This window comes from Neoarius graeffei, chromosome 17, assembly GCF_027579695.1.
Source record: "Neoarius graeffei isolate fNeoGra1 chromosome 17, fNeoGra1.pri, whole genome shotgun sequence".
Classification (NCBI taxonomy): Eukaryota; Metazoa; Chordata; class Actinopteri; order Siluriformes; family Ariidae; genus Neoarius; species Neoarius graeffei.
In genome coordinates, this window is record NC_083585.1 from 947,888 (window position 1) to 975,809 (window position 27,922).

At 41.9% G+C, this 27,922-nt stretch overlaps 1 long non-coding RNA gene and 1 other non-coding gene across 2 annotated transcripts; one reads left to right on the forward strand and one right to left on the reverse strand.

The window, feature by feature from the left end:
* Window positions 1-442: 442 nt before the first annotated feature.
* On the forward strand, window positions 443-514 carry trnaw-cca (transfer RNA tryptophan (anticodon CCA)). The gene has a single exon. It is a non-coding gene; the product is annotated as a tRNA-Trp (tRNA).
* Window positions 515-23,934: 23,420 nt separating this feature from the next.
* LOC132864579 (uncharacterized) lies at window positions 23,935-24,291 on the reverse strand. The gene is made up of 3 exons (XR_009650232.1): window positions 24,209-24,291; window positions 24,058-24,120; window positions 23,935-23,971 (listed from the first exon to the last, which is right to left on the reverse strand). It is a non-coding gene; the product is annotated as an uncharacterized LOC132864579 (long non-coding RNA).
* Window positions 24,292-27,922: the final 3,631 nt, after the last annotated feature.

Consider the following 27,922-nt stretch of genomic DNA (forward strand, 5'->3'; position numbering starts at 1 on the left):
GCTGTGTGTGTGATCCTAACGCCAGCGAATCAGAAGATGGATGTCACAGTGACGTTGTCCAATGATGACATCAGCTAGAGCTCAGCACTGCGTTTCCTCATATCTCAATGTTTACACAGCACCGGATCAGATACGAACTGGGTTGAATACGTGGGCCCTGGCGGATTCAAGTTGTTCCGCCTGTGGAGTCATTTCCCGGCATTTTAATGTGAACAGACAGTGCATCCGCGACGAAAACGAGATGGATACGGTCTAATGTAAACACCACCTCACACACTGAGGTGAGAACTACTATATGATCTTGGAAAGATCCCTGAATATATTGAGAAGGGTAATCCAGACAGGTTATGCTTTCATATTGAGCTCATCCTCTGAAAAAGCTTGAGTTCAGCGCAATGCCAACTTTGTACCTTGCTGGTATGGGCCATTCTATGTCAGCTTAGACCTCATGGCGCAATGGTAGCGCATCTGACTCCAGATCAGAAGGTTGCGTGTTCAAATCACGTTGAGGTCAGACGCCAAGATAATGCTTTTGGCTTTTTCCACAGTCTAATGCAGAAATTTTCAGAATCACTTTTATTGCCAGGTGTGTGGACACACACGAGGAATTTGACTACGGTTTCACTTAGCTCTCATAGTACAAAACAGATAAAAAAGCGTATACACAAAACAAACAAACAAAAAAAATGGTGCAATAGGTGCATAGTGCAAAGTAATCCAAGTAAGTCAAGTATGAAATAGATGAATATAAAGTATACACTGTGCACAGAATGACGGTATGAGTGTGCAGATATTTTGCAAGTGATCTTACTGATAGATGAATCTGGATTTTAGCTGTTCATCACAGAGACAGCCTGAGGGAAAAAACTATTCTTGTGTCTGGTTGTTTTTGCATACAGTGATCTATATCGTCTCCCTGAGGCGAGAAGATTAAACCGATTGTGCCCAGGGTGTGATGGGTCCGCAGAGATGTTACCTGCCCGTTGGGGCAGGTAACATCTGCCCCAATCTGGACTCCAATCTCTAGGATAACCATTCAGGATTTTGTCAAGCTCATGCAAAAAGCTAAGATTGCTCTGCTAACAACTCTTTCACCAATGTGCCTTTCATAACTTCACAACCTAATTTAATATGTTTCCAAAATTTGTCCATTGGGCTTGCTTGAAAAAATGCTGCAAAATACTGCTTGAGAAGCTTTCAGAACGCAGGTTTCAGTGGCCTTGTTGAAGGATGTCCTCACTTCAGAAAATGGTATAGGTAACTCAAAGAACTAGGTAACTTTTGTCCCATTTCCATCCTGCCTGTGCTGTCCAAGGTGTACGAAAAGCTTGTGTTGCGCTAGATGACTAACTTTCTCACAGACATCGCAATTCTAGGGCCTAATATCAGTGTGTACCGCAGGGGTCATACAACAACAACAATAATGTTGGCGATACGAGATGACATTCTCACAGCAATGAAGAAAGAGGAACTCATGTTTGCTGTCATGACCAACTTTAGCAAGGCCTTTGACACCATGACTTACGAGACTGTTCTCTGTAAACTTCATAGGTTCGGCTTTTCTAAATAAACCTTGAAGTGGGTTCTCAGCTATCTTTCTGAGCATCGACAATACATTCAAATAGACGATTGGACATCAGAGGAGCTTGCAGTTACATTTGGTGTCCCTCAAGGATCCATCCATCCTCGGGCCTGTCCTCTTTAATCTCTATGTCAATGACCTCTCCTCCAGGCTCCCCCGGACAGTGACGTCTCATCAATATGCTGGCCACACCACCTTCTACTCACATTGTAAACCATCTTCCTTAAATCAATGTTATGAAGAGATGCAGGGAGCTATTGACAAGCTAAGTGACTGGTCTTCAGACTCAAATCTTGTGTTAAACGCAGAAAAAAACAAATGCATGCTTTTCTCTATGCAGCAGATATCGCGAGTACATGGACTACATGACATTGACAAAAAACTGTTTTCCAATGGTAGAGAGCTTGAACGACTACAGCAAATGAAGCTCCAAGGAACACATGTTCACCAGCACCTTTTATGGACAGATCATGTCAACATGGTAACTGCATCATGTTATGCTACCCGTTCAGTGCTATGCAAGCTGAATAATATCGCCCCTTTTTCGGTGAGGAAACAACTCTAAGAATGCCTTATCCTCCATAAACTTGACTACAACAATGTTGTGTACCACCCTATTCCTGCCTATTTGATTCAGAGACTAGAACGAGTGCAGCTAGCAACTGCTGGATTTGTTCTTCGGCATTATGCCAATGTCAGGGACATAATCCAGTTAAAATGGCTTCCTACTGAAGACTGAAGGGACTATCATCTAATGTGCCTTGCAAATAAAGTGCTGTATTCTTTGGACTGGCCATCCTATCTTCCACTCCAATGCAGCACCAGTGACCAAGTACTAAGATCATCAGATGCTCTACGCTTAACTGTTCACAGGAAATATTGACTTTATTTCATATATATATATATATATATATATATATATATATATATATATATATATATATATATATATATATATATATATAACTGTATAAGATCAACAGGAACCTAAGGACCTTCATCCAGAACTCAATGGAAATGTGGAAGACAACCCTAGAGGCCAACTCAAAACCCATTGCCCAAGTCAACATCAAGTGCGGCATATACCAAGGAGATGCGCTATCACCACTGCTGTTCTTCATAGGCCTGAACCCCCTCAGTCAGATCATCACGAAGAGCGGCTACGGGTACCAATTCCGTAGTGGGGCAACAATCAGCCACCTGCTCTACATGGATGACATCAAGCTGTATGCCAGGAATGAGCGAGAAATAGACTCGCTGATCCACACCATCCGGATCTACAGCAATGACATAGGGATGTCATTCGGATTGGACAAGTGTGGCCGGATGGTCTCAAAGAGAGGCAAGATGATCAGGACTGAGGGGATTGACCTACCAGAGGGCAACATAGGTGATATCCAAGACAGCTACAAGTACCTTGGCATCCCACAGGCTAATGGAAACCATGAAGAGGCCACAAGGAAGTCAACCACAGCCAAATACCTCCAGAGAGTAAGGCAGGTCCTGAAAAGTCAGCTGAATGGTAAGAACAAGGTCCGAGCCATCAACATGTACGCACTACCAGTCATCAGATACCCCGCTGGTATCATAAACTGGCCAAAGGAGGAGATAGAAGCCACAGATATCAAGACTAGAAAGCTCCTCACCATGCATGGAGGGTTCCACCCCAAGTCCAGCACCCTGAGACTATACACTAAGCGGAAAGAGGGAGGCCGAGGGCTAGTGAGCATCAAGACCACGGTCCAGGATGAAACATCGAAAATCCGAGAATACATCAGAAAGATGGCCCCAAAGGATGAACTGCTAAGTGAATGTCTCAGGCAGCAGAACCCTGATGAGAGTGCAGAGAAGGAGGAACAGACAACCTGGAGGGACAAACACCTACATGGCATGTACCACCGTCAGATAGAGGAAGTTGCTGATATCAAGAAATCCTACCAGTGGCTGGATAATGCAGGACTGGCAGACAGCACAGAGGCACTAATCATGGCAGCACAAGAACAGGCCATAAGCACAAGAGCCATAGAGCCCAGGATCTACCAGAGTAGATCAGACCCAAGATGCAGACTGTGCAAAGAAGCCCCTGAAACAGTCCAGCACATAGTAGCAGGGTGTAAGATGCTAGCTGGATCAGCGTACATGGAGAGGCACAACCAAGTGGCTGGGATAGTATACAGGAACATCTGCAACCAGTATGGAATAGAAGTACCCAAGTCCCAATGGGCCATACCACAGAAGGTGGCTGAGAACAACAGGGCCAAGGTTCTGTGGGACTTCAGCTTCCAGACTGACAAACAGATCCTGGCTAACCAACCGGACATAGTGGTGGTGGACAAAGAGCAGAAGAGGGTGGTGGTGATAGATGTAGCGATCCCAGCTGACGCCAACATCAGGAAGAAGGAACATGAGAAACTTGAGAAGTATCAAGGGTTGAAAGAGCAGCTGGAACGGATGTGAAAGGTCAAGGGTTGCGTGGTCCCCGTGGTAGTGGGGGCACTTGGGGCAGTAACCCCCAAACTGGGAGAGTGGCTCCAGCAAATCCCAGGAACAACATCTGAAGCCTCAGTCCAGAAGAGCGCAGTCCTAGGAACATCGAAGATACTGCGCAGAACCCTCAAACTCCCAGGCCTCTGGTAGAGGACCCGAGCTTGAGGATGACATGGATACCACCCCCCGCCGGGGGTGAGAAGGAGATTATTATATATACAACCCCGATTCCAAAAAAGTTGGGACAAAGTACAAATTGTAAATAAAACAGAATGCAATGATGTGGAAGTTTCAAAATTCCATGTTTTATTTAGAATAGAACATAGATGACATATCAAATGTTTAAACTGAGAAAATGTATCATTTAAAGAGAAAAATTAGGTGATTTTAAATTTCATGACAACACCACATCTCAAAAAAGTTGGGACAAGGCCATGTTTACCACTGTGAGACATCCCCTTTTCTCTTTACAACAGTCTGTAAACGTCTGGAGACTGAGGAGACAAGCTGCTCAAGTTCAGGGATAGGAATGTTAACCCATTCTTGTCTAATGTAGGATTCTAGTTGCTCAACTGCCTAAGGTCTTTTTTGTCGTATCTTCTGTTTTATGATGCGCCAAATGTTTTCTATAGGTGAAAGATCTGGACTGCAGGCTGGCCAGTTCAGTACCTGGACCCTTCTTCTACGCAGCCATGATGCTGTAATTGATGCAGTATATGGTTTGGCATTGTCATGTTGGAAAATGCAAGGTCTTCCCTGAAAGAGACATCATCTGGATGGGAGCATATGTTGCTCTAGAACCTGGATATACCTTTCAGCATGGATGGTGTCTTTCCAGATGTGTAAGCTGCCCATGCCACACGCACTAATGCAACTCCATACAATCAGAGATGCAGGCTTCTGAACTGAGTGCTGATAACAACTTGGGTCGTCCTTCTCCTCTTTAGTCCGAATGACACGGTGTCCCTGATTTCCATAAAGAACTTCAAATTTTGATTCCTCTGACCACAGAACAGTTTTCCACTTTGTCACAGTCCATTTAAAATGAGCCTTGGCCCAGAGAAGATGTCTGCGCTTCTGGATCATGTTTAGATACGGCTTCTTTGTTGAACTATAGAGTTTTAGCTGGCAACGGCAGATGACACGGTGAATTGTGTTCACAGATAATGTTCTCTGGAAATATTCCTGAGCCCATTTTGTGATTTCCAATATAGAAGCACACCTGTATGTGATGCAGTGCCGTCTAAGGGCCCGAAGATCACAGGCACCCAGTATGGTTTTCCGGCCTTGACCCTTACGCACAGAGATTCTTCCAGATTCTCTGAATCTTTTGATGATATTATGCACTGTAGATGATGATATGTTCAAACTCTTTGCAATTTTACACTGTCGAACTCCTTTCTGATATTGCTCTATTATTTGTCGGCGCAGAATTAGGGGGATTGGTGATCCTCTTCCCATCTTTACTTCTGAGAGCCGCTGCCACTCCAAGATGCTCTTTTTATACCCAGTCATGTTAATGACCTGTTGCCAATTGACCTAATGAGTTGCAATTTGGTCCTCCAGCTGTTCCTTTTTTGTACCTTTAACTTTTCCAGCCTCTTATTGCCCCTGTCCCAACTTTTTTGAGATGTGTTGCTGTCACGAAATTTGAAATGAGCCAATATTTGGCATGAAATTGCAAAATGTCTCACTTTTGACATTTGATATGTTGTCTATGTTCTATTGTGAATACAATATCAGTTTTTGAGATTTGTAAATTATTGCATTCTGTTTTTATTTACAATTTGTACTTTGTCCCAACTTTTTTGGAATCAGGGTTTGTAAACAGAGTCTTGAGATATGTTGGTGAGATGTAAATGGAATCTTGCGATATCTTGATAAACATGTGATGTTGGCTATGGAGTGCTCAATCTCCTTTTGGAATGACAACCAGTCAGCTTTCCGTAGGTTAAACCTTCTGCAGGTAGGGATGGTTGTTGCTTGGAGTGCAGATCTGACTTTGATGGCAATTGGTCGGTGCTGGGTATGAGGGATGGGATCCAGGACTTCCTTCACACTTCTGGAAGTGATTTTGCTGCTCACACAGGCAAGGTCTGGGTTATATCCCCATTTCCATCTGGCGCTGTGGAAATACTTGGATAGTTTGGCATTGTGGATTAGTGTCAGGTGTTTAGACTCAAGCCAGGTTTCAGCTCCATTTTGGTTGTTGCTCTCATAGCCCCATGATGTGCTGTGGGCATTGAAGTCACTGATGTGGAATCTCCTTTTGCATCTTTCTGGTAGTTCTGTGTGAATAAAGGGGGTTGGGGGTGGATTGTACACAGATGTAACAGATACGTTTGGGAGGGCAACTGTGATGGTTTCCATGTGCCCCTCTGTGGTGTGGGTAGAGACTTCCTCAATCTTGAGGTTTGGTCAGCTGAAAACGGCTGATCTGTGCTGTCTGTGTCGGATTTCTGCAACCAGTTTCATTCCAGGGATGACAGGTCGATGTTGTGCAGGGCCGATGTGGGTTTCCTGCATGCACAGTATATCAAAACGGTTGGCCATTGTTGCCAGTATGTCTGCCTTGCATCTGGAGAAACCTTTGATGTTGGTTGAGATGATTGACAGTGCAGGCCCGGTGAGGGGCAGGTGCTTGTGGGCTGTTGGGATTTAGCATGTGTCTTCATCATTTGATTGTGTGGGTAAGTATACAGAGCTTGGCCTACTGGCAGTATCAGATTAGAAAGTCCTGCTGAGTCCTTCCATCTCATTCAGCCAGCGTTTCCCAGGCTGCACCGCGGGGAGGTTTCTGTATCCGCAGCCCAATTCGGAACTGGCCAAGCACCTCCATAATTCCCTGTGGCTAGCTTCCTTGTCATATTTGGTCAACATATTTGACAGACTGAATAGTTTGAATCTGTCTTTGCAAGGCCGAGATTCCAATATGTTGGTCCTTGCTGACAAAGTGGAAACTTTCATCCAAAAACTTGTCCTGTGGCATGACTGCATAATTGTCTGAAATTGTGATGTTTCCCAGCCTCACAGACTTCATCACTGAGGCATGCAGCAGTGATTTCTCCTCTATTTTTCAATCAGCTGCAGATCACCTGTCTGAGCTTAAAGTCAGTCCCCCCAGTTTTTCGTGATTCTGCGATCGCGTGGATTCACGCGTAATCAGCCATATGCCGCATATTTCCGCGAGGCCGCATATTTCCTACTATGTCGCATAATTATTGCAAAATAACACAATCTACTGGCGGCATTGTGGGAAAAAGTGACATCATTGGTCACGTGCGCAGCCATTTTCACTGATCATTTCATTTTCACGCATGCGCACACACACGTGAAAGGATTGGAACAATCGTTAGTCATGGCGACTAACAAGTCGCACCTGCCGTCATTTATATCAGCAAGTGACCGAGCGAAGCAATATCCCTCGATTTTACATGCCAGTGGGGGAAAATTATTTTGTAGCCCATGTAACAAAGTACTAGACCATCGCCAAAAGTCAACTATAGAACACCACTTATTAGGCCAGAAGCACCTGAAGGCTGAAGAGAGTTGGCGGTCCAGAAGGCAAAGACAAATGACAATGACAGAATCATCAGAAAACAGAAAAACGGTGGCAACAGCTGAACGTGTACAGGTAAGACACAACGTTATTGTCATATAAGGTTTAGAATTGAGGTTTTGATACCTATTTGTAAACGATTGTCGAAGTCGCTTTGGGTTTAAAAAGCGTCCGCTAAGTGTGATGGTCTGTTGCTAGCGAGCTCGTTTGGGGTCAATCGAGGTAATGCTAGCTCTTGAAATGGAACATTTGCATGCGTTTTGGCATACAAACGTAACATGACTGATCATAAATTCGCACAACAGTATGGCGCATGAACGCCGCTGTTTATGTCTGTAACATCCGCAAGATTTTCATGTGGCTGTATACATGATGGAACTTAGACGGCTGGAGCAACTTAGCCTAGGTCTACTCAGTGCCATGAGTAAAATGCACTTGAAGTCATACCTCTGCAACCAGCCGTCAGAAAAATAAAAATAGATTGGCAAGAGAAAACATCAGTCCTATTCATGGTTTTAAAAAATGGTCCGTCATACAACACCTACAAATGACTGTTGTTCTCTTCATTTATCTGTCTCCCCATCATTCACGGGCACTCAGACACAGCTCCAACACATACCTGTGCAGGCACCGATGGTGTGTCTGGAGCTGAATGAATGAATGAGTGAATTAATTAAAGAAATAAGTTTTCCTGTTCAGGATTGAGAGGCATTCTACTACATTTACCAAAGTTAATTTAAAATAACGAATGAATATATGGCAGATGGTTGAAGCAGTGATTTGTGTGGTGAAGTGGACTAAAATCACTCAAATTTTGTATTTTGGTATTTTTGCGGACTTGTGAAGACTGGGTCCGCATGTGCACCGCACTCAATATTCCACTATCAAAGACGGACCATCCCCTGGTGAGACTATTCCGGTCAGAAAAAGTAATAAATGGAGGGAGCATTCCAAGGTCTCACCAGCTGCAGGAAAAGTACCTGGGAGATCTTTATGCAAAGGAGAAGTCTGAATTAAAGAAAAGGGTATCTGGGAAACATGTCGCAGTCATATTTGATGAGACACCTGATGTTGAGGGAAGGTGCGTTCTCAACATTTTGCTTGCGCCCCTGGAGAAAGACCCATCTGGAAGAATTGTAGCTTACCTGGCCAACACCATTTTTTTGGATGTGTGCAACCATTCCACTGTGTCCATGTCTGTGGTAAAAACACTGCAGGAGTTTGACATCGCCAATGAAAATGTCATCGTGTTTGACACAGACAATGCAGCATACATGCTGAAAGCTTATCGCGAAGCTTTGAAGTCTTTGTTTCCACAGTCCATTCACATAACCTGCACGGCACACATCATGAATTTGATTGGAGGTGCTTTCCGCAAGCCTTTCACTGAACTCAATGAATTCATGATGCACTTTAGTCAGATGTTCTACATGGCAGGAGGACGAAAAAGAAGATACCTGTCCCACTTGGCAGCCAAAATGGAAGGCTCCAAGGCAACAATGGCACCCAATCCCTGTGCTACCCGTTGGAACTCCTGGTTCTGTGCAGCAGAATACCACGCAAGACACTTCTCTTTCTACCGAGAGTTTCTTCAGTCAGAAATGCAGGTAGGCACAAAAGTAAATTCATCATGTAAATTTGCCATGTAACATTAACACTGCTGTGAAAAAAGCTAAAATACCTAAGTGATTAAAAATGTATAGAGGCGTATTGTTTGGGACCCATGTGCTAGGCTGCTTGTGTTATGTCTCATTGTCCCAGTATTAATAATCATTATCCATCAATTCCATAGGCCCTGCTGCTCCCAATACTCAGATAATAGTAATGAAACAGGTGAAATTTACATCAGCTTTATTTGTTTAATCTCATCACATCCTTTTGTCTTTTTTCCTTTTACTCCTTCAGGTTTGTGGTCGTAGTGCCCCAATGTCAGTGGAAAAACTTCATGAAGTATTCGAAGATCCTGTCCGAGTCCAGTGTCGACAAATCCAGTTGAGAATCATTTCAGACAAGTGCAAGGTGACGTTGCAACTGTTGGATGTTTTCCAAAGCAGAACCCCCGTCACAACGAAGGTGTTTAATTACCTTGAAGACTTGCAGATGAACCTAGCAGCAAACAAAGCGCTCCATGAAGATGTTTGTGCTGATTACTTCTCTCAGTTTCCCTTGACTGGGGTGCAAAAGTCAGAAATTCTCAGGCAGGTTGAGGAAGCATTCGGTGCAGCTGAAGAAAAGGTTACAAAATACATGTCCAACAGACAACCTGGGATTAAGTTTTTGAAACAGGTCAGGGTCTTCCAACCAAAATGCATTCCTTTCATGCCAACTTGCCCAAAAAGCTACAATACCATCCCTGGCTTCGATTCAGTGCCAAGTGAGGAGCTCAGCAACTACCTCAACAAGTTTGGTCCGGAAGCACTACAAGTTGCTGACAGTGGAACTGTCGACCTTGATGTGTTTTGGCTTGGCCTGCGAGAAAGGCTCCCAAGCATGAGCCAGTTGGCTTTGATGTACATGAATGCTGTGTCAAATTCAGCCGATGCCGAGCGCAGCAACAGCATATACAAACTTGTTCTGTCCAACAGGAGGCGGTCAACATCATGTAGCAACCTGAAGGCTCTAGTTTTCCTTTACTACAACCAGAAAATTCAGTGTGGTCTTTTTGAGTCAGAAGAGCCACATGATGAAATTGACATGTAAATGCCCATGGGACTATGTTTTTCGTTTTGCTATTGTTCGGTTGTCTGTTCATGTTGTCTTCAGTGTGTTGAGGAGTCACAAAAATACCAATGCACCCACAATCACCCACAATGCAGCGCCATCATGTGAAAATGTGTTCTTGTTTCTTGACTTATGGAAAGCATTAGACCTTTCTCATTGTCCAGATGGGATGGGAATCACTTATGTATTGTGAATATGAGAGACTGCCAATCATTTGTCTTTTTTGTTTTGGATAACTAATAATTATCTAGCATCACTCAGTACTGGGTTAAGTTCGGTTTTACACTCCAGTAGAAAAGTAATGATTCTGGCAAAAAAATAAAAAGGAAACAGTGTTTCTCAACCTGTCTGTCGTGATTTAGTCTTATTAAGCCTGTATTCACTTTTTGATGTTGTTTAAAAGTAAATAAAACAACAAAAAAGGGGCGCATAATTCTTCGCATAAAATGAGAAAATGCTGCCGCAAAATCAGTGATTTTGATCACATAATTCACGAAAAAACATCGCGCAATCCTGGTGGGACTGTAAAGTGCATATCACAGGTAAATTCAGGAGCAAGATCAATGTAATTCTCCTATTTTATATTAAACTTTGGTCAAATATCTGTAACATTCTGCATTCTCTGCAATTTTTTTACCTTGCACAATGCCAGAAAAATTCAGTTGAAATCAAGCCATTTGAGGCAAATTGGTCCGCCTCTGAAAAAACTTGGCATTTGAATTTCCTGGCAAATACTGATTTTCGTGATGCCATCTGTGGGACACCTCCCTCTGAATCCTACATCAGCACTGGTTTGTTTATGAGAAAATAACCTGGTGGTTTTCTGCAAATTTCTTCAACGTTATCGCGTAATTATTAAAATGGTTAACAGATGTATCGTAGGAGGGTGTAGCAACACCAATCTTGATGGGCTTAGTACTCATTGTTTTACAAAAGACCGGGTAATGAGAGAGAAATGGGAGTGCTTGGTCTACACAGGCTGTGCACTTAAACCGTGCAAAGCTCGCGCATCCTGCTTGTGCTTCCGCAGATAACGTCATGAATCTGGCTCCAGACTCCCTTGGGATTTTTCCAGGTGCGTTTTGTTATTTATTTTTTTTTCTGCTGTTGAAAGATGGCCTTGTGCAAAATTACCCTTCTGGATGAGTGTGTAAAGGGGCATGCTTTCATATAAAAAACACAAAATTGGTCCAGAATATGCCCTTTGAGCAGCAGTTAGTTTCTTATTTCAAGGAGGACTACCGGTCATTTTCATGGGTTCGGGACTCATTCGTTTCCACCGCAAACGATTTGTCACTGCAAATGCAACAGCAGCTTAATGAGCTGAAGAGTGACAGCAGGCTGAAGCACCTTTTTAGCACCTGTTCTCTTACATCCTTCTGGGTAACACTGATGCAGGAGTACCCCCAGCTCTGTGACATTGCCTTAAAAATTCTCCTACCTTTCGTGTCAACATACTTGTGTGATGCAGGCTTTTCAAAACTGACCACACTCAAAACTAAGTACCGCAATCATGCACAGATTGAGGATGACCTGAGGCTGTATTTAACTAAAATTGAGCTGAGAATTTGAAAACTCTGCCAAACAAAGTAGGCTCATATGTCACACTAAGATGTTTGTTAACACTACCTCTGGTACTCTGGTAGAGTGTGTTTGTTCGTTCATGTATTTGTTAGCAACTTTGCAGAACAAAATGTACAGACGGATTTTCATGAAAATTTTATGAGATACGTATCTTGGCCCAATGAAGAACTTAAATTTTGGAGGTGATCCAGAACCGCATCTGGATCCATTAATTTTTAAAAGGATATAGGGCTGTAGGTGTATTATGTTTATGTGTATGTAGATTGGTGTTAGGGTGGCACGGTGGTGTAGTGGTTAGCGCTGTCGCCTCACAGCAAGAAGGTCCTGGGTCCGGGGCCGGCGAGGGCCTTTCTGTGTGGAGTTTGCATGTTGTCCACGTGGGTTTCCTCCGGGTGCTCCGGTTTCCCCCACAGTCCAAAGACATGCAGGTTAGGTTAACTGGTGACTCTAAATTGACTGTAGGTGTGAATGGTTGTCTGTGTCTATGTGTCAGCCCTGTGATGACCTGGCGACTTGTCCAGGGTGTACCCTGCCTTTCGCCCGTAGTCAGCTGGGATAGGCTCCAGCTTGCCTGCGACCCTGTAGAAGGATAAAGCGGCTAGAGATAATGAGATGAGATTGGTGTTAAGTGATCAATCATTAATAATTAAATTGAATCAATCTCATTAATTAATACCATTAATTCATCTCATCTCATTATCTCTAGCCGCTTTATCCTTCTACAGGGTCGCAGGCAAGCTGGAGCCTATCCCAGCTGACTACGGGCGAAAGGCGGGGTACACCCTGGACAAGTCGCCAGGTCATCACAGGGCTGACACATAGACACAGACAACCATTCACATTCACACTTATGGTCAATTTAGAGTCACCAGTTAACCTAACCTGCATGTCTTTGGACTGTGGGGGAAACCGGAGCACCCGGAGGAAACCCACGTGGACACGGGGAGAACATGCAAACTCCACACAGAAAGGCCCTCGCCGGCCCCGGGGCTCGAACCCAGGACCTTCTTGCTGTGAGGCGACAGCGCTAACCACTACACCACCGTGCCGCCCACCATTAATTTTGGTGCTTAATAATAAATTACCAAACAGCTAAATTATGGTATATTCCAAATTATTATGGTCACTTACCAAGCTGCAGCTAATAGTATTCATATACACCTCAGAATTCTTTTGAGATTTGGGTGACTTCCAGAAATATCGGAACAGCAAACAAACATACACACAGTTTCAATGATAATGGAATTTATTATAACAAAGATAAAATTGAATAACAGCAGATGAACTCTTCAGCAGTGTGTGTGAGTGTGTGTAAGCCAAAGGATTAGCTCTGTGTGCTATCTAGACAAAGGAAGGCTAGCTAACATGTGCTTTTGAGGCCTAGTGGCCACGTGGTTGTGTGTGAGCATGTGTGTATGTGTGATAACAACAATTAAATGTTAACAATTAAAATACATTCAAATGGTCATCCGTGATATATGTGGAGTTGAATGTGGGCATGGGGGAGTGCGCTGTAAAGGTTGAATTGAATCAGGACTTAGAATATCATCTAAAGTTGAGACAAAAGACCTCGTGATAAAGAACAAAGGAGGGGGGAGGGTTCACCATGTGTTTCCTTACAGAACAAAGAGAGTTAGCTTTGGTTTGCTAGCTAAAGTGTGTATGAGGCCTAGTGTGTGTGTGACCACCTGTTGAAGCCTGGTCCCTGGGGACAAAAGGCTTCCCTAGAAAGCTAACCCAATAGCTTTATAGTATTATTAAATCTCCTGAAATCTTGATGAGGTCGATATATGTATAAGAATGAAATTAGAGTGTTAGAGAGGGAAAAGAGGCATGCATAACCTATCAATTAAACAATTGAGAGATTAAATCAAAATCGAACAATCATACAGTGTACACAAACCGTTCCTGAGTTTAAAATTCACACTACCTCAATAAATCAAAATTCCTGAGACTAGCTTTATTACTATGCCCAAAAGAATGCCAAGTCTTACTTCCGTATTTCGCCCTTCTGCAGAGGGCTGAGAATTTTTGGAGAAGGTGACTTTCACAGGAGCTCCTGAGAAGAAAATCTGTGAAAAACAGAGAATTCTTTGAGAAATTTCATTGCTCGTGCGAAGAAAAATCTCTGTAGAAACAAGGTGCACAGCTTTACTGAAGAGGTCCAGCCGCTTCTTTGTCTTCAGACTAAAAACCACTTGGGCTGCAGTTTTGCACGTGCTGATGAGGAACAGATGAAACCGGTTATATTCAAGTTGAGTCAAAATCGCACAATTCTCGAGTCTATCGTGGCCAAAGGTAAGTAAAAGAAACAGCGCGAAACTCTGATTCTAGACAAAAAGACGTTTAATCTAGTTTGCTCGGCCGAGCGGATCTCTCTGTGTCCAGACGGATTGAAGTCCAGATGGAAAAGAGAAAGAAGGAAGCGTTTTTCAGTTGCTTATAGAATTGTAGAGGAAGTGACGTAGATGATCCCGCCCATGCGTGATGTAGGTCAACGTGGAAGTTGGCTGATGGGAAATGTAGTTTCTTAAAGAGACGGGCTGCTGTTGTTCCTTGACGGACTGTACCTACAGGGCAAAATTGAACATTTTCAGTCTCAGACTGTTGTCTAACATTGTAATAATACAATAATACACGGCAATAAAAAAAGCCCAATAATAATAATAGCTGATCTATCTTTTTTTTGGGTGGGTGCGCTCAAAGTACACTTGGGCGGCATGGTTGTGAGTGGTTAGCACGGTCACCTCACAGCAAGAAGGTTCTGGGTTCGAACCCAGCAGCCGGCGAGGGCCTTTCTGTGTGGAGTTTGCATGTTCTCCCCGTGTCTGCGTGGGTTTCCTCCGGGTGCTCTGGTTTCCCCCACAATCCAAAGACATGCAGTTAGGTTGAAATGGGGCGGCCTTGGGCTGAGGTGCCCTTGAGCAAGGTACCTGACCCCTGACTGCTCCCCGGGTGCTCTGGTGTGCCTGCCCACTGCTCTGAGTGTGTGCGTGTGTTCACTGCTTCAGATGGGTTAAATGCAGAGGATGAATTTCACTGTGCTTGAAGTGTGCATATGATGAATAAAGGTTTCTTCTTCTTGCTACACTCAAAAAAATAAAACATTGGATTTACTTAACTGAGTTATGGCATCCGGTCCCACGAAACTGTGTTAATTTAGATGTATTGAATACAGTTATGTTTTGAATAACTCAACATAACTGTATTCAATACATCTAAATTAACACAGTTTCGTGGGACCGGTTGCCATAACTCGGTTAAGTAAATCCAATTTTTTTTTTTTCTTGAGTGTACAGTTGGGGGTGGGGGGTGATCAAAGTATGCTTGGTACAGTCAGGGGGGCCCAGATCGCAAATGTTTGAGAACCCCTGTCTAGACTATTTAGTTCTTTATTTTCCAAGTGTCTGGAAAGTGTGAAAACATTTGTGGGTATTGTGATGCGTGTTAAATGCAGAGAACAGTGAACAGAAGAACAGAAGAAATGTGCTTTAATTATGCAGCTGACAGAAGCTTGCTTTAGCTGGCACAATCTAGCCTCATCTATGTGTAGACCTTTTCTGAACACACTGTGAATGCACTGCTGCTTTTTGGCAGCTGGCAATGACAGCAGACCATCACAGATATCACTCACATGCTGTATATTCACAACTTGTCACTATTTCAAGTATATTTGTAGTTGATACAAGTATTTTAAATGTATTTTATATAAAGTGCATCATAATTTCTGTCATTTTAACCAAGGTAGTTGACAATTCTGTATTGTATACTTTTAAATGATGACCGTGCAGAATTATAAATTGTAAAACACAGTTTTGATTCTTCATGATATAAATATCCTAGTATATGTCCTTTACAAACATACGAAGGAACTTACATCTGCTGTTACACTATTACAGTATTTAAATACTTATATCTTATTATATATTTTAGTGTTGTTTTCAAGTATCTATATTTCTTTTCAATTATTTTCCTATTGATTTTACTCACTACATTGAGGAGTGCGCATGTGCCAGAGGTTAAAGACGCCGGTTTTTACAACTCCGTAACTATCAGCAAAAAAAAGGCGAATTTTTACAACTTTTACTTAAACTAACAAGACATCCTTGTAAGTTGGACATTCAAGGACCACGGAGATTGTCTTCAAACCATCATTTGCAATTTGAAGTGACTTGAAGCCAGTTTTGTCCCAACAACTAGTGATCGGCCTGGCGAGCCCGGCAGCGAGTTGTCTACACTTCTGTTTCACGCGGCTTAACCGTAGCAGGCTTAAAAGGAGCCCCCGCGGCGTGGTGTGTTCATCCCCACTCCTGCCAAATTTACATCGGAGTCCGCTAATTAGATCTACCCAGGTGGGAATTGTGTGATCTCTAAATTCCCACATACCGTCGATGCCATGCCTACTCAAGGACAAAAACAACTAAAGATGAGGACGTAGTCACTCTTGGTACCCTGAAAGAAATGCTAGATCAACAAAGGGCAAAATATAAGGACCTGTTGATGAGACAACAATCCACCTTTCAGTCTTTCATCGCAACAGTAATGGATACTAACAACAAAAGAATGGACAGTCTCATCCGTGAGGTGCAGGAAATAAAGGACAGTCTACAATTCTCCCAGGCAGAAATCCAAGACGGTAAAGCAAAACAACATGACCAGAGCCACAATATCAAGGAAGTTGAGATGAAAATAGATCGTCTAGGAGCTGACATCAACACGATCCTTCATAAATCCGATTACTTGGAGAACCAGTCTCGTCGTAATAACATTCTGATCGACAGCGTCCCTGACAACAAACAAGAGAACTGGTACCGATGTGAACAGAAAGTCAGAGAAATCCTCAAGGACAAACTCAAGCTCGACCCACTTAAGATTGAAATCGAACGTTCTCATCGTAATGGAAAATTCCAGGAAGACGGCCGGCCACGACCCATTGTTGTGAAACTTCTCCGATACAAAGACAAAGAAGCCATCATGCAGAGAGCAAAGTACCTCAAAGGATCGAACATCTACATCAACGAAGACTTTTCGGAAGCAGTACGCCAAAAGAGGAAAGAACTCCTCCCGGAAATGCGGGCAGCGAGAGAGAGAAAACGTGGCATACTTACGGTACGATCGGCTGGTCGTGCACCCATCGAGAGACACACCAAGGAGGGACAACACATGAAGAAACCAGACTCGACTAAGTCATCACCGGTAATCAAACCTCATGATCTCCACTACTGAAAAACAGCCATCTCTACCTTCACAAATAAGTAACAGTGACTTAAGTACCCTAGTTTTTAACCCCTTTGACTTAAATGAAAATGTTTATGAATCACACTTTTCATCTCTCGACCCGGATTTAAATTTCTTTAATAACTACTATACCGTAGTTCTTCTAAGAGCACCACACAGTATTACAACACTAACTCATTCATCAATACATGCAAATCAAGAAAAAGCAATTCTCTCTCTATGTTTCATTTAAATGTCAGGAGCCTTTCATGCCACTTTGAAGAGCTCAATGAATACCTATACTCTATAAAACATAGGTTCTCAGTAATTGTTCTCAGAGAGTCTTGGCTAACTGAAAATACAATCCACAATTATAACATACCCGGGTATAAAAGCATTCATCACTGTAGACTGAACAAGGTAGGTGGGGGGGTTCTCTATACATAAGAAATAATTTATCTTATACAGTATAGAAAGAAATGACTTGGAATTTGTAATCGATGAATCGGGCACACAGCGTATTTTTATTGAACTGTTTTCAAATGGTAATGAGGGGAAAAAATCGTCATTAGCTGCGTATACCGTCGTCCTAATACAGACATTCAACAATTTAATAACCAATTAACAGAATGCCTGAATAACATCAACAAAGAAAAGAGTACTTGCTACATTCTTGGAGACTATAACAGACTTACTTAAAACCTCGCATTCCCTCTACTACTGATCACATTAATAACATTTTCTCTAACTCCTTTTTCCCTCTTGTATACAAGCCCACCAGGATTACCCCACACTCTGCTACCTTAACTGATAACATATACACAAACACACTTAACATTGACTACACGGCTGGGATTATGGTAACAGATATATTGGATCACTTTCCAATATTCCTTATATCTGATTTAGTGGAACCAACTAGGAAGGAAGACAGACAAAATATCTTACCGTCTCATTAACATGACAAACATTAAGAAATTTACAGAATCCCTATCAGGTATAGTTTGGGACAACATACATAGCGAGGCGGACACAGAGAAAGCTTACAATCAGTTTCTTGAAACGTACGGATCTTTATATGAAAAATGTTTTCCTAAGAAAAATGCAAAAATTTTCAACCATTCTCAAAAAAAACTTGGTTAAGTAGCGGAATATTAAAATCAATACGCAGAAAAAACAAACTTTATGCTAAGTACGTCAAGAACCCTACACCTCTTAACCACAGTGTCTACAAAAAGTACCGAAATCAGCTAAATCATCTCCTTAGAACTGCAAAGAAAGAATACTATCACAGAAAGTTTACTGAAGCCGCTTCTAATATAAAACAAACATGGAGAATGATAAATGACATCTTAAATCGTGACAAAATAAAAACACCCGGTCCAAACAAAATTCAAATTGGAAATAAAACTATCGAAAATAAAGAAGAACTATGTGATGAATTCAATGATTTTTTTGTCAATATTGGGCCTTCACTAGAAAGCAAAATACAAAAAGGACCACAGGACCCTCTGAATTACATTACCTTACAAGTAGAATCTAATTTAGCGACCTTTATACCACCAACTAATGCCGAAATCACAGACATCGTCAAAAACCTAAAAGATTCATCTGCTGGGCATGATGAAATAAGTGCTAAAGTTCTAAAACTTTCCCTGCCCTATATCATTGCCCCTCTTACACACATTCTTACTCTTTCCTTGCAAAATGGAGTTGTTCCTCACTCACTAAAAGTCGCAAAGGTAACTCCCATCTTTAAAAGTAGTGATCCACTTAATATCAACAATTATCGACCCATATCTGCCCTCCCCTGTATATCTAAAGTTCTCGAAAAACTAATATATAACCGTCTTCTGAAACATTTAGATCATAATAACATCCTATACAAACACCAATATGGCTTCAGAAAGGGCTATTCCACCTCTATGGCACTGATTCAGTTAATGGACAAAATTTCCTCAGCTATAAACAACAAAGAGTACACCATTGGGATTTTTCTCGATTTATCTAAAACATTCGACACAGTAAATCATTCTATTCTACTAAGCAAACTAAAACGATATGGCATAAATGACTGTGCATTAAAATGGTTCTCTTCTTATCTGTCTGACAGACAATAATATGTAACAATTAACAACACTAAATCTACACTTAAAACAGTACAATGTGGAGTACCACAGGGATCAATTTTAGCACCTTTACTATTTCTAATTTACATCAATGACCTTGCACAAGCTTCCACAATCATCTTCTTTATCTTATTTGCAGATGACTCCAATCTTTTCCTTTCACACTCAAACTTTAATACTCTAATAAAACTAGCTAATCAAGAATTAGAAAAAGTTGTTATCTGGTTCGAGGCTAACAAATTATCTGTCAATGTCAAAAAAACATACTTCCTTATTTTCTGTAATAAAAATAAAACCTACAATAGAAATAACGCAAAAATCTTACTAAAAAGTATACCCCTTTCTCAAGAGTGTCAAGCTAAATTCTTAGGCGTAATAATCGATGACAAACTGACCTGGAAACCACATATAGCCATGTTATGTAATAAAATATCTAAAACTATTGGACTTATGGGAAAAATCAAACATCTTCTCACTCAACAAACCATTATCACCATATATAATAGCTTAATATACCCATATCTGACCTACGGAAATATTGTATGGGGATGTGCCTACAAAACTACACTACAGCCCCTAATACTACTCCAAAAAAGATTTGTTCATATGGCCACCGGATCCAGTTTTTATGCCCATTCTTTACCTCTATTTACGAAGCTTAAGATTTTAAATATTATTGATATCAATAGACTTCAGCTAAATATCTTCACTTTCCAATTTCTTAGAAATTCTCTTCCAGACACGTTTGATAGTTTTTTAAACCTTAATTCCCAATTTCATGCTTACAAAACTCGACAAAGCGACCAACTGCATATCCCCCTAGTGCGAACATCCCTAGGTCAAAAGAGTGTTCAATACAAATGTGTAATTGAATGGAATAACCTCCCCCTTCACTTTAAAAGTTTTACATCCATGATTAGTTTTAAACATAATCTCCAAAACCACCTATTTTCATTCACCAGCCACACTTGACCTTTATCTTTAAATATAGTTCAGTCTTGGATCAAATTGTAAAATATTACACTACACCATGCACCAGGCTTCTGTTATTAGTACAATATTTATTCACCATTCGAAATCAATCAATTATACTTTTTTTACTTTATGTATAGATCTTAGGTTACATTTTATTTGTTTCTTATTTTCACTCATTAACTTATATTTTGTTATCTGCAATTGACATTGTTTATATTTATTTTAGTTATGATACCAGTTACAGTTTAATGTATAATTTTGTTACCAATTATTATATTATTACTATCTTTGTTATTATTTGTTATTATTTACGATTGTTAATATAGTTATTCTCTAATTTGTTAAATTTGTATTAATTACTTGTTAATTTAAATGGGGGAAGACTTAAAACAAGCCATTGTGCTTTTTTTCTTCCCCCAGCATGTTTTCTGTTTTTGTTCAATTTATGTTTTCTTGTAAATCTCTTTTATTTGTCCCCAGACAGCGTGAGGAGAGCTCTCAGGACGACAAATGCACAGAAAGCCCCGGGTCCTGATAACATTCCTGGTCGTGTCCTGAGAGACTGTGCCGAGGAGCTCACAGATGTCTTTACAGACATCTTCAACATCTCGTTGAGCCAGGCTGTTGTCCCAACATGCCTCAAAACCACCACCATCATCCCGGTCCCGAAGAAGCCGTCTCCCTCCTGCTTCAATGACTACCGCCCTGTCGCACTCACTCCCATCCTCATGAAGTGCTTCGAGTGGCTAAGTCATGAGACATATCAAGTCTGCCCTCCCCCCCACCCTGGACCCTTTCCAATTTGCATATCAGTCCAACCGTTCGACCGATGACACCATCTCCACTGCCCTCCACTCAGCCCTCACCCACCTGGAGACAAAAGACTCATATGTCAGAATGCTGTTCATAGACTTTAGCTCAGCATTTAACACAATCATTCCTCAGCAGCTCATTCATAAACTGGACCAGCTGGGACTCAACAGCTCCCTGTGCAACTGGCTGCTGGACTTCCTGACGGGGAGACCACAGACTGTACGGGTCGGCAGCAACTCCTCCAGCACCATCACACTGAACACAGGGGCCCCCCGAGGATGTGTGCTAAGCCCCCTCCTCTTCACTTTGCTGACCCACGACTGCACACCAACATCCAGTTCAAATCTCTTCATTAAGTTTGTGGATGACATGACTGTGGTGGGTCTCATCAACAATGGCGATGAGACAATCTACAGGAGTGAGGTGAGCCGCTTGGCCATGTGGTGCAAGGACAACAATCTCCGTCTGAACGTGGAGAAGATGAAGGAGATTGTTGTGGACTTCAGGAGAGAGCACACCCAGCATGCTCCACTATCTATCGACGGTGCTGCAGTGGAGAGGGTGAGCAGCACCAAGTTTCTGGGTGTGCACATCTCTGAAGACCTGTCCTGGAGCAACAACACCGCATCACTGGCTAAAAAAGCCCAACAGCGTCTGTACTTCCTCCGCAAACTGAGGAGAGCAAGAGCCCCGGCCCCCATCATGCACACTTTCTACAGAGGCACCATCAAGAACATTCGGACCAGCTGCATCACCGTGTGGTACGGCGCCTGCACCGTGTCCTGCTGCAAGACTCTGCAGCGCATCGTGAGAGCAGCTGAGAGGATCATTGGTGTCTCTCTCCCTTCTCTAATGGATATTTATAACTCCCGCCTCACCCGCAAAGCCATCAGAATTGCAGGTGACCCCATCCACCCATCTCACAGCCTCTTCAGCCTGCTGCCATCGGGGAGGAGACTGCGGAGTCTCCGGGCCAAAACTAGCAGGCTCAAGAACAGTTTCTTTCACCAGGCAGTCAGGAGGCTCAACTCCCTCCCTGTTCTGCCCCTCCTCCCCCCTCTGCCCCCTGCCACAGATTCTGCTCACACACACCCCTGCCCCCCTTCAGCATCTGACATGTCATCCTCACAGTGTCCGCCCCCCAACACACACACACACACATACATCTCATCGTTCATTAACACACTGAACTCAGGGACCGCACATCTCACTTTACCTCACTCATTTGCACTATTCCGCACTACCTCATCTTAACAGCTGCTAGTTTGTTTATACTGCTTATTTCATTTTTACCTGCTATACCTCAAGTGCCCTTGACTGTTTTGTTTATTTGAACCAGTGTGTGTGTTTGTGTGTGTGTATATGTATGTATATGAGTGTTTAGTCTACGTCTAGTTCATATCTAGAGTGTTTCCCTAGTAACAATTTTATGTTCCCAGAACGTTCTGGGCACGTACGCCTTTGGTTGCCTATACGGTGCATATACGTTAGGTTTGGTTGCCACTTGGTTGCCATATGGTTGCCATGGAAAGTTTTTCTGACATTGCCCAAACGTTTCCTGTTGGTTACAACAACAACCTTCCCCTGCCCTTCCCCTAACCTTGCTGGTTGCATGTTTGGTTCCCTGAATGTTAGCCTAACGTCCCCCTGACGTTGTAGAATGTTATGTTTTGGTTAGATTTTGCTTTCAACTAATTAGCAACATCAACACAACTGCTAGCATATCTACATGAGAAAACTCAGTGATGAATGAACAGGCAAATTTGGCAGGTCTTGAAAGTTTAATGAGATAAAATATCAATAACAAATTTGAATAAAAAAATGTTTGAAAATAAAAAAATAAAATAGAAAAGTTTCTGAAAGTGTAACAGTGCATTCAATAAAACAATCATATATACAAAACAGAATAAAATAGAAAAGTTTCTGAAATGGTGCATTCAATAAAACACATTCAAAACAGAATAAAATAGAAATAACAGTTTTTTAAAGTGTAACTGTGCATTCAATAACAAACAAAATAGAATAAAAAAAATCACTTCACAAAAAAAAGAATAAAAATCACTGTTCACAATTCAATTGTCCATCCATTGCTGCTGACCAGCTGATCTGAAAAGAAAAAGGAACAAAATGTTTAAAAACAAGAACAATGAGCACATGTCCACAAAAGCATGATAAACCACCCTACTACCAACCACGAAATTTCTGTGATTGCACCAAATTATAGAGCAGAAGTATACCGTCTGTGTGGTGCAAATTTTAGAGTCTGCCCAAGGCATTCCTCCACTTCAGCTTCCGTATGGCCAGGAAATTTTTTGACACATGCAGCTAGAAGGCAAAATAAAGGAAAGTTACACATCAAAACCTAGTCAGTCAAGCATGGCATAAAAGTGATGTGATCAATATGTAAACACTTACCCTTTATAATCTTGCACAGAACGAGGTCATCAAAGGACATTTTGGCCCGTCTGCCCCGCAAGCTGTACTGGGCGAGTACCTCATTATTTGCTGCTCGGCGTAGCATACGGTGAATGGCTGCCCCTAAACCTGCCCCTCTGACAGTTTCAAGAAAATGTTGCTGTAAAAAAATAAAAATAATTATACAATGAAAATTACTGTAGCGAGCTTATTAGATAGATAGATAGATAGATAGATAGATAGATAGATAGATAGATCAAATTACCATCTTGTTCCACTTGTCTGGTTGTTCCAGACTCCTATCCAACTCCAGCAGCTCCATCACCATGCTGCATGGTTTAGCCAACACCACATCATCTTGCTGGAGTTGAGGCGTGTGTGTCGGGGCATTGGTCTCCACCAATGACTCGATCTTGTCAAACCTAGCCTCGGTCCTGTCAAACCTAGCCTGGAGCCTCCGCATCAAGCGACTCATGTGGGCCTCTGTGACTATGGGGACAAATGTGATGGAAGTTGTAATTTATAATGTACTTTCCTGAGTGAGTGAACTAGTTAGTGTGTATAAAAGTACTTACTTCTCTCAAACATGGCTGCGATAGCCGAGACACCCTGTCCGTCATGAAGTGCCCGGCTGCTGGCTGAAGTTTTCAAAAAGAAAATATTAGTTTTCCTGTTCATGATTTTGTATTCCAACATCTGTAAATGGGAACTTGAAAGCAACTGTACCTTGAACAGAGTCAAAAGAGGTTTCCAGTGATTCTTGGAGGTGCCTGGTTGACTGAATTGGGTGTAGTGCCCGGCTGCTGGCTGAAGTTTTCACAAAGAAAATGTTAGTTTTCATGTTAATGACTTTGTATTCCAACATCTGTAAATGGGAACTTGAAAGCAACTGTACCTTGAACAAGGTCAACAGGACTTGGGCTAGGGTGGTGAGGACTGGCTCCAGTCCCAGCTGGTGTTGACCCTGAAAAGATGGTGCATATGGATGTTAAGTCATTTATTGGGGGGGGGGTTCTTATACATGGTATTCGCAAAAGAAGAACCTATGATAATACATTAGACATTTACAAATAAATTGAAAAACACTTACATTGTGGTGGTAAGGGCATTGGGTCCTGCTGACCTGAAAAGAGCACACAAACATCAGATCAGTCACGTAATATATACCGGTATTCATCATGAATGTTAGCTCCAAGCTATGAATGATGATTTGGGAACTGTTAACTTACACACAGGGCTTCCAGGCACAGTCCGAGTCTTGGGTTGCTTCTTGGTTGCTGCTACCACTGGAGCAGAATCATCTGGAAGGAAAGACCATACAATGTGCAATGTAAATTTCTTGTAAATGACTTGAAAATGAACACTGAATTGAGTAACTAATGTTGTCATTAGTGAAGAGAGCTTACCATCAGAGGATTCGGAGACAAACCTCCTTGGGCACTTACGCTGCCTTATTGCAAAAGTGTTCACATCATCCTCTGTCTCAACACTTGAGGACTCCATCAATTGCAAACACTTCTGTTCAGCTTTGGCGTATGAATCTATGGAAAATGACTTTTAGTCAGTAGCACAAAAAAAAAAAAGTGCTGCCATAGAGAGAACAATTCAGTATATTCTATGTAGTGCATAGCAGCGATAGCTCACCTGTTTCGTACCAAGTTTTCTTAACGGGATGTTTGGCCCAAGTTGTATTTGGTGCTCGGCACTTCACAACATGCAATCGCACATTGTGTATCGTCCAGTAGCAGACCATGCCATGCTAAATATATATATATATATATATATATATATATATATAGTGCGATTTGCTGGGGGGGATGGTGGGGATCATCCCCCCCTCTGGTTTTTATCTCTGCTGAAAAAAATCCTTGGGGACAACCCTGTCAATAAAACAAACAAACCAAAAAAAAAGTTGACATGACAGGCATGTTGTGAGACAGTTTTCTATGGTCTACATTGCACTCACTTTCAAAATGACCCGAAGTGGCAGCTTTGACGTTCACGAACGTCTAGGGTTGCCAACCGTCCCGTATTGGGCGGGACATCCCGTTTTTTGGGTAATTTTTATTTGTCCCGTCAGGGACAGATCCTGCCCCTCACTCCAATGCTGTGGTGTAAATCGCGTAATTGCCGTGAGAAGCGCTATTACCGCGAGTCGCGGTCATCTGCGATTTAAAACCATTCACTGTTGCCATATCCTGAATTTTTAAGCTATACTGACAAAATAGGCATCAAAGTAAACTAGAGCAGATGGTGCAGCCAGTGGTGCAGCCAGTGGATACAACTTTTAGGGCATACCTAACAACGTGCTTTCTTTCTCTCTCTCCCCCCCCCCATCTGTCCCTCTGAGTTACATGTTGATCCTGGGATTGAGATGCTGGCCTCTTCTGCCCCTCGGACCTGCTTGATCCATCCTGGTGCCCTGTATCTGGTCGGAGTTTTATCGCCCCACTCCTGTGAAGGATGGCCCCATGAGGACAGTTGAGGGTTATACCTGTTAAAACTGTTAATGTTATAGTCAGGCTGTCTGTTGTTGCCCAAATGAGGATGGGTTCCCTTTTGAGTCTGGTTCCTCTCGAGGTTTCTTCCTCATGTCGTCTGAGGGAGTTTTTCCTTGCCACCGTCGCCACAGGCTTGCTCATTGGGGATAGATTAGGGATAAAATTAGCTCATGTTTTAAGTCGTTCAAATTCTGTAAAGCTGCTTTGTGACAATGTTTATTGTTAAAAGCGCTGTACAAATAAACTTGATTTGATTTGATTTGATAACTGTTCGATAAGGATAGCAGATAGCTTAAAAAAAAACCTTCCGAAACACTCCTGCCTTTGTGATGTCTTTCTCTCTTCTTCTTCTGCTATGAAGCATTGCAGAAGGTTCTTAGGGTTTTCAAATGGACAATTAAGCAAATATCAGGGTTTTACAGCTACAGCAAATCATTTTTCAGTTTATGACATTGCCTTCATAAATATGGCCTGATGAATTATTTGGCCAAAGTTTAAAAGAGAAAAATGAGACAATAATATTAGAATTGTTTGTTATTTTGCATTAAGTTACTTAAAAATATCCATTAATTGGTCTATTAATTTTTAAAAGCTCTATTTTAGAAATGAATTTGTAGTGGCCTACATTTGAAACGCTCACCTAAAGGCGATTCGGTACTGTAACTATTTTGGGGCGCTGGGGTGCGTGTACAGGGCCTGTACCGGTACTTGTCCGCACCCGGAACAAAGTGTCCCTCATTTGGATATGAGAAAGTTGGCAACCCTACGAACATCCCCAGCAAATAGATATATTGTAGATAATCAGAGTGTGAACGTGGATTTAGCGCCATGAATCACATCCTTACTGATGAGCGCAACAGAATGTATGTATCCACACTGACAGCCTTCTTTTCCTCGCTGTCAATGGGCCAGACGTGCGTTCCTTCCCTGCTGAGAAATTCGCAGAAATGTGGATTAAAGAAGGGCGAAACGCGGCGGATAGCGCACCGACGGGAAAGCAGAAAAGGCCACATGAACTGCACCATCAGAGCAAACTGTTCATTTAGTATTCATGTATTTCAGTGATTTTCGAGTCACTGTCCATTTAATCCGGAGGGAGAGAAACATCACAGCAACGCGACAAGCAATGCAAACTTTGTTGTGTGTTCGTGTATTTAGTCAGAGAGATAGGAAGATGAATTTACTATCTCTGGTTTAGTGTTCGTTTTCATTTAGTGTTATTCATTTGATATCATCGGATGTTATTGAGCTGTTAGCCTATTGTTACCTTAATTTTGTGACGTTTCATGATTAAAAAAAATAAAAAATCCCCCCTTCTGGTTTTTTGACAAATCGCACCCTGTATATATTTATTTTATATATATATATATATATATATATATATATATATATATATATATATATATATATATATATGCATATATATATATTTGCTATCAAAAGTATATAGGCATATATGTAAGCATACATATTTGCTATGTATCGACAAAAAAAAAAAAAAAAAAGACTCGTACCTCAGAAGTGTGTCCAAGCCATGAAGATGGCACAACCTCAATAGCATTGTCTGTGAACTCATCTGTGAAAACAAAGGCATCATTAGCAACTTTCCTTGACCACAAACGTTTGAGACATATTTGCAAAACAGACGGAATTCTCCTTTAAGGTATAACCACAACCAGAAAGAAATCACAAATTACCTTTTCGAAAGTAGAGTACTTGAACAGAAGCAGGCTTCAGTACTTCCAACAGAGATGTTTGCTTCCAAATCCAAGTTCCGGGTAGTGACTTTACTACACGCACCTACGTCCTCTTATCCATCTGTCCAGCCAATGAGGAGTGTTCGTTTTGCGTCACATGCCGTTGCGTCAGGCAACCTGACCAATCAACAACTTACAGTGGCTAGGTCTCGTTTCTTCCTGTAGACCCCATGGGAACAAAT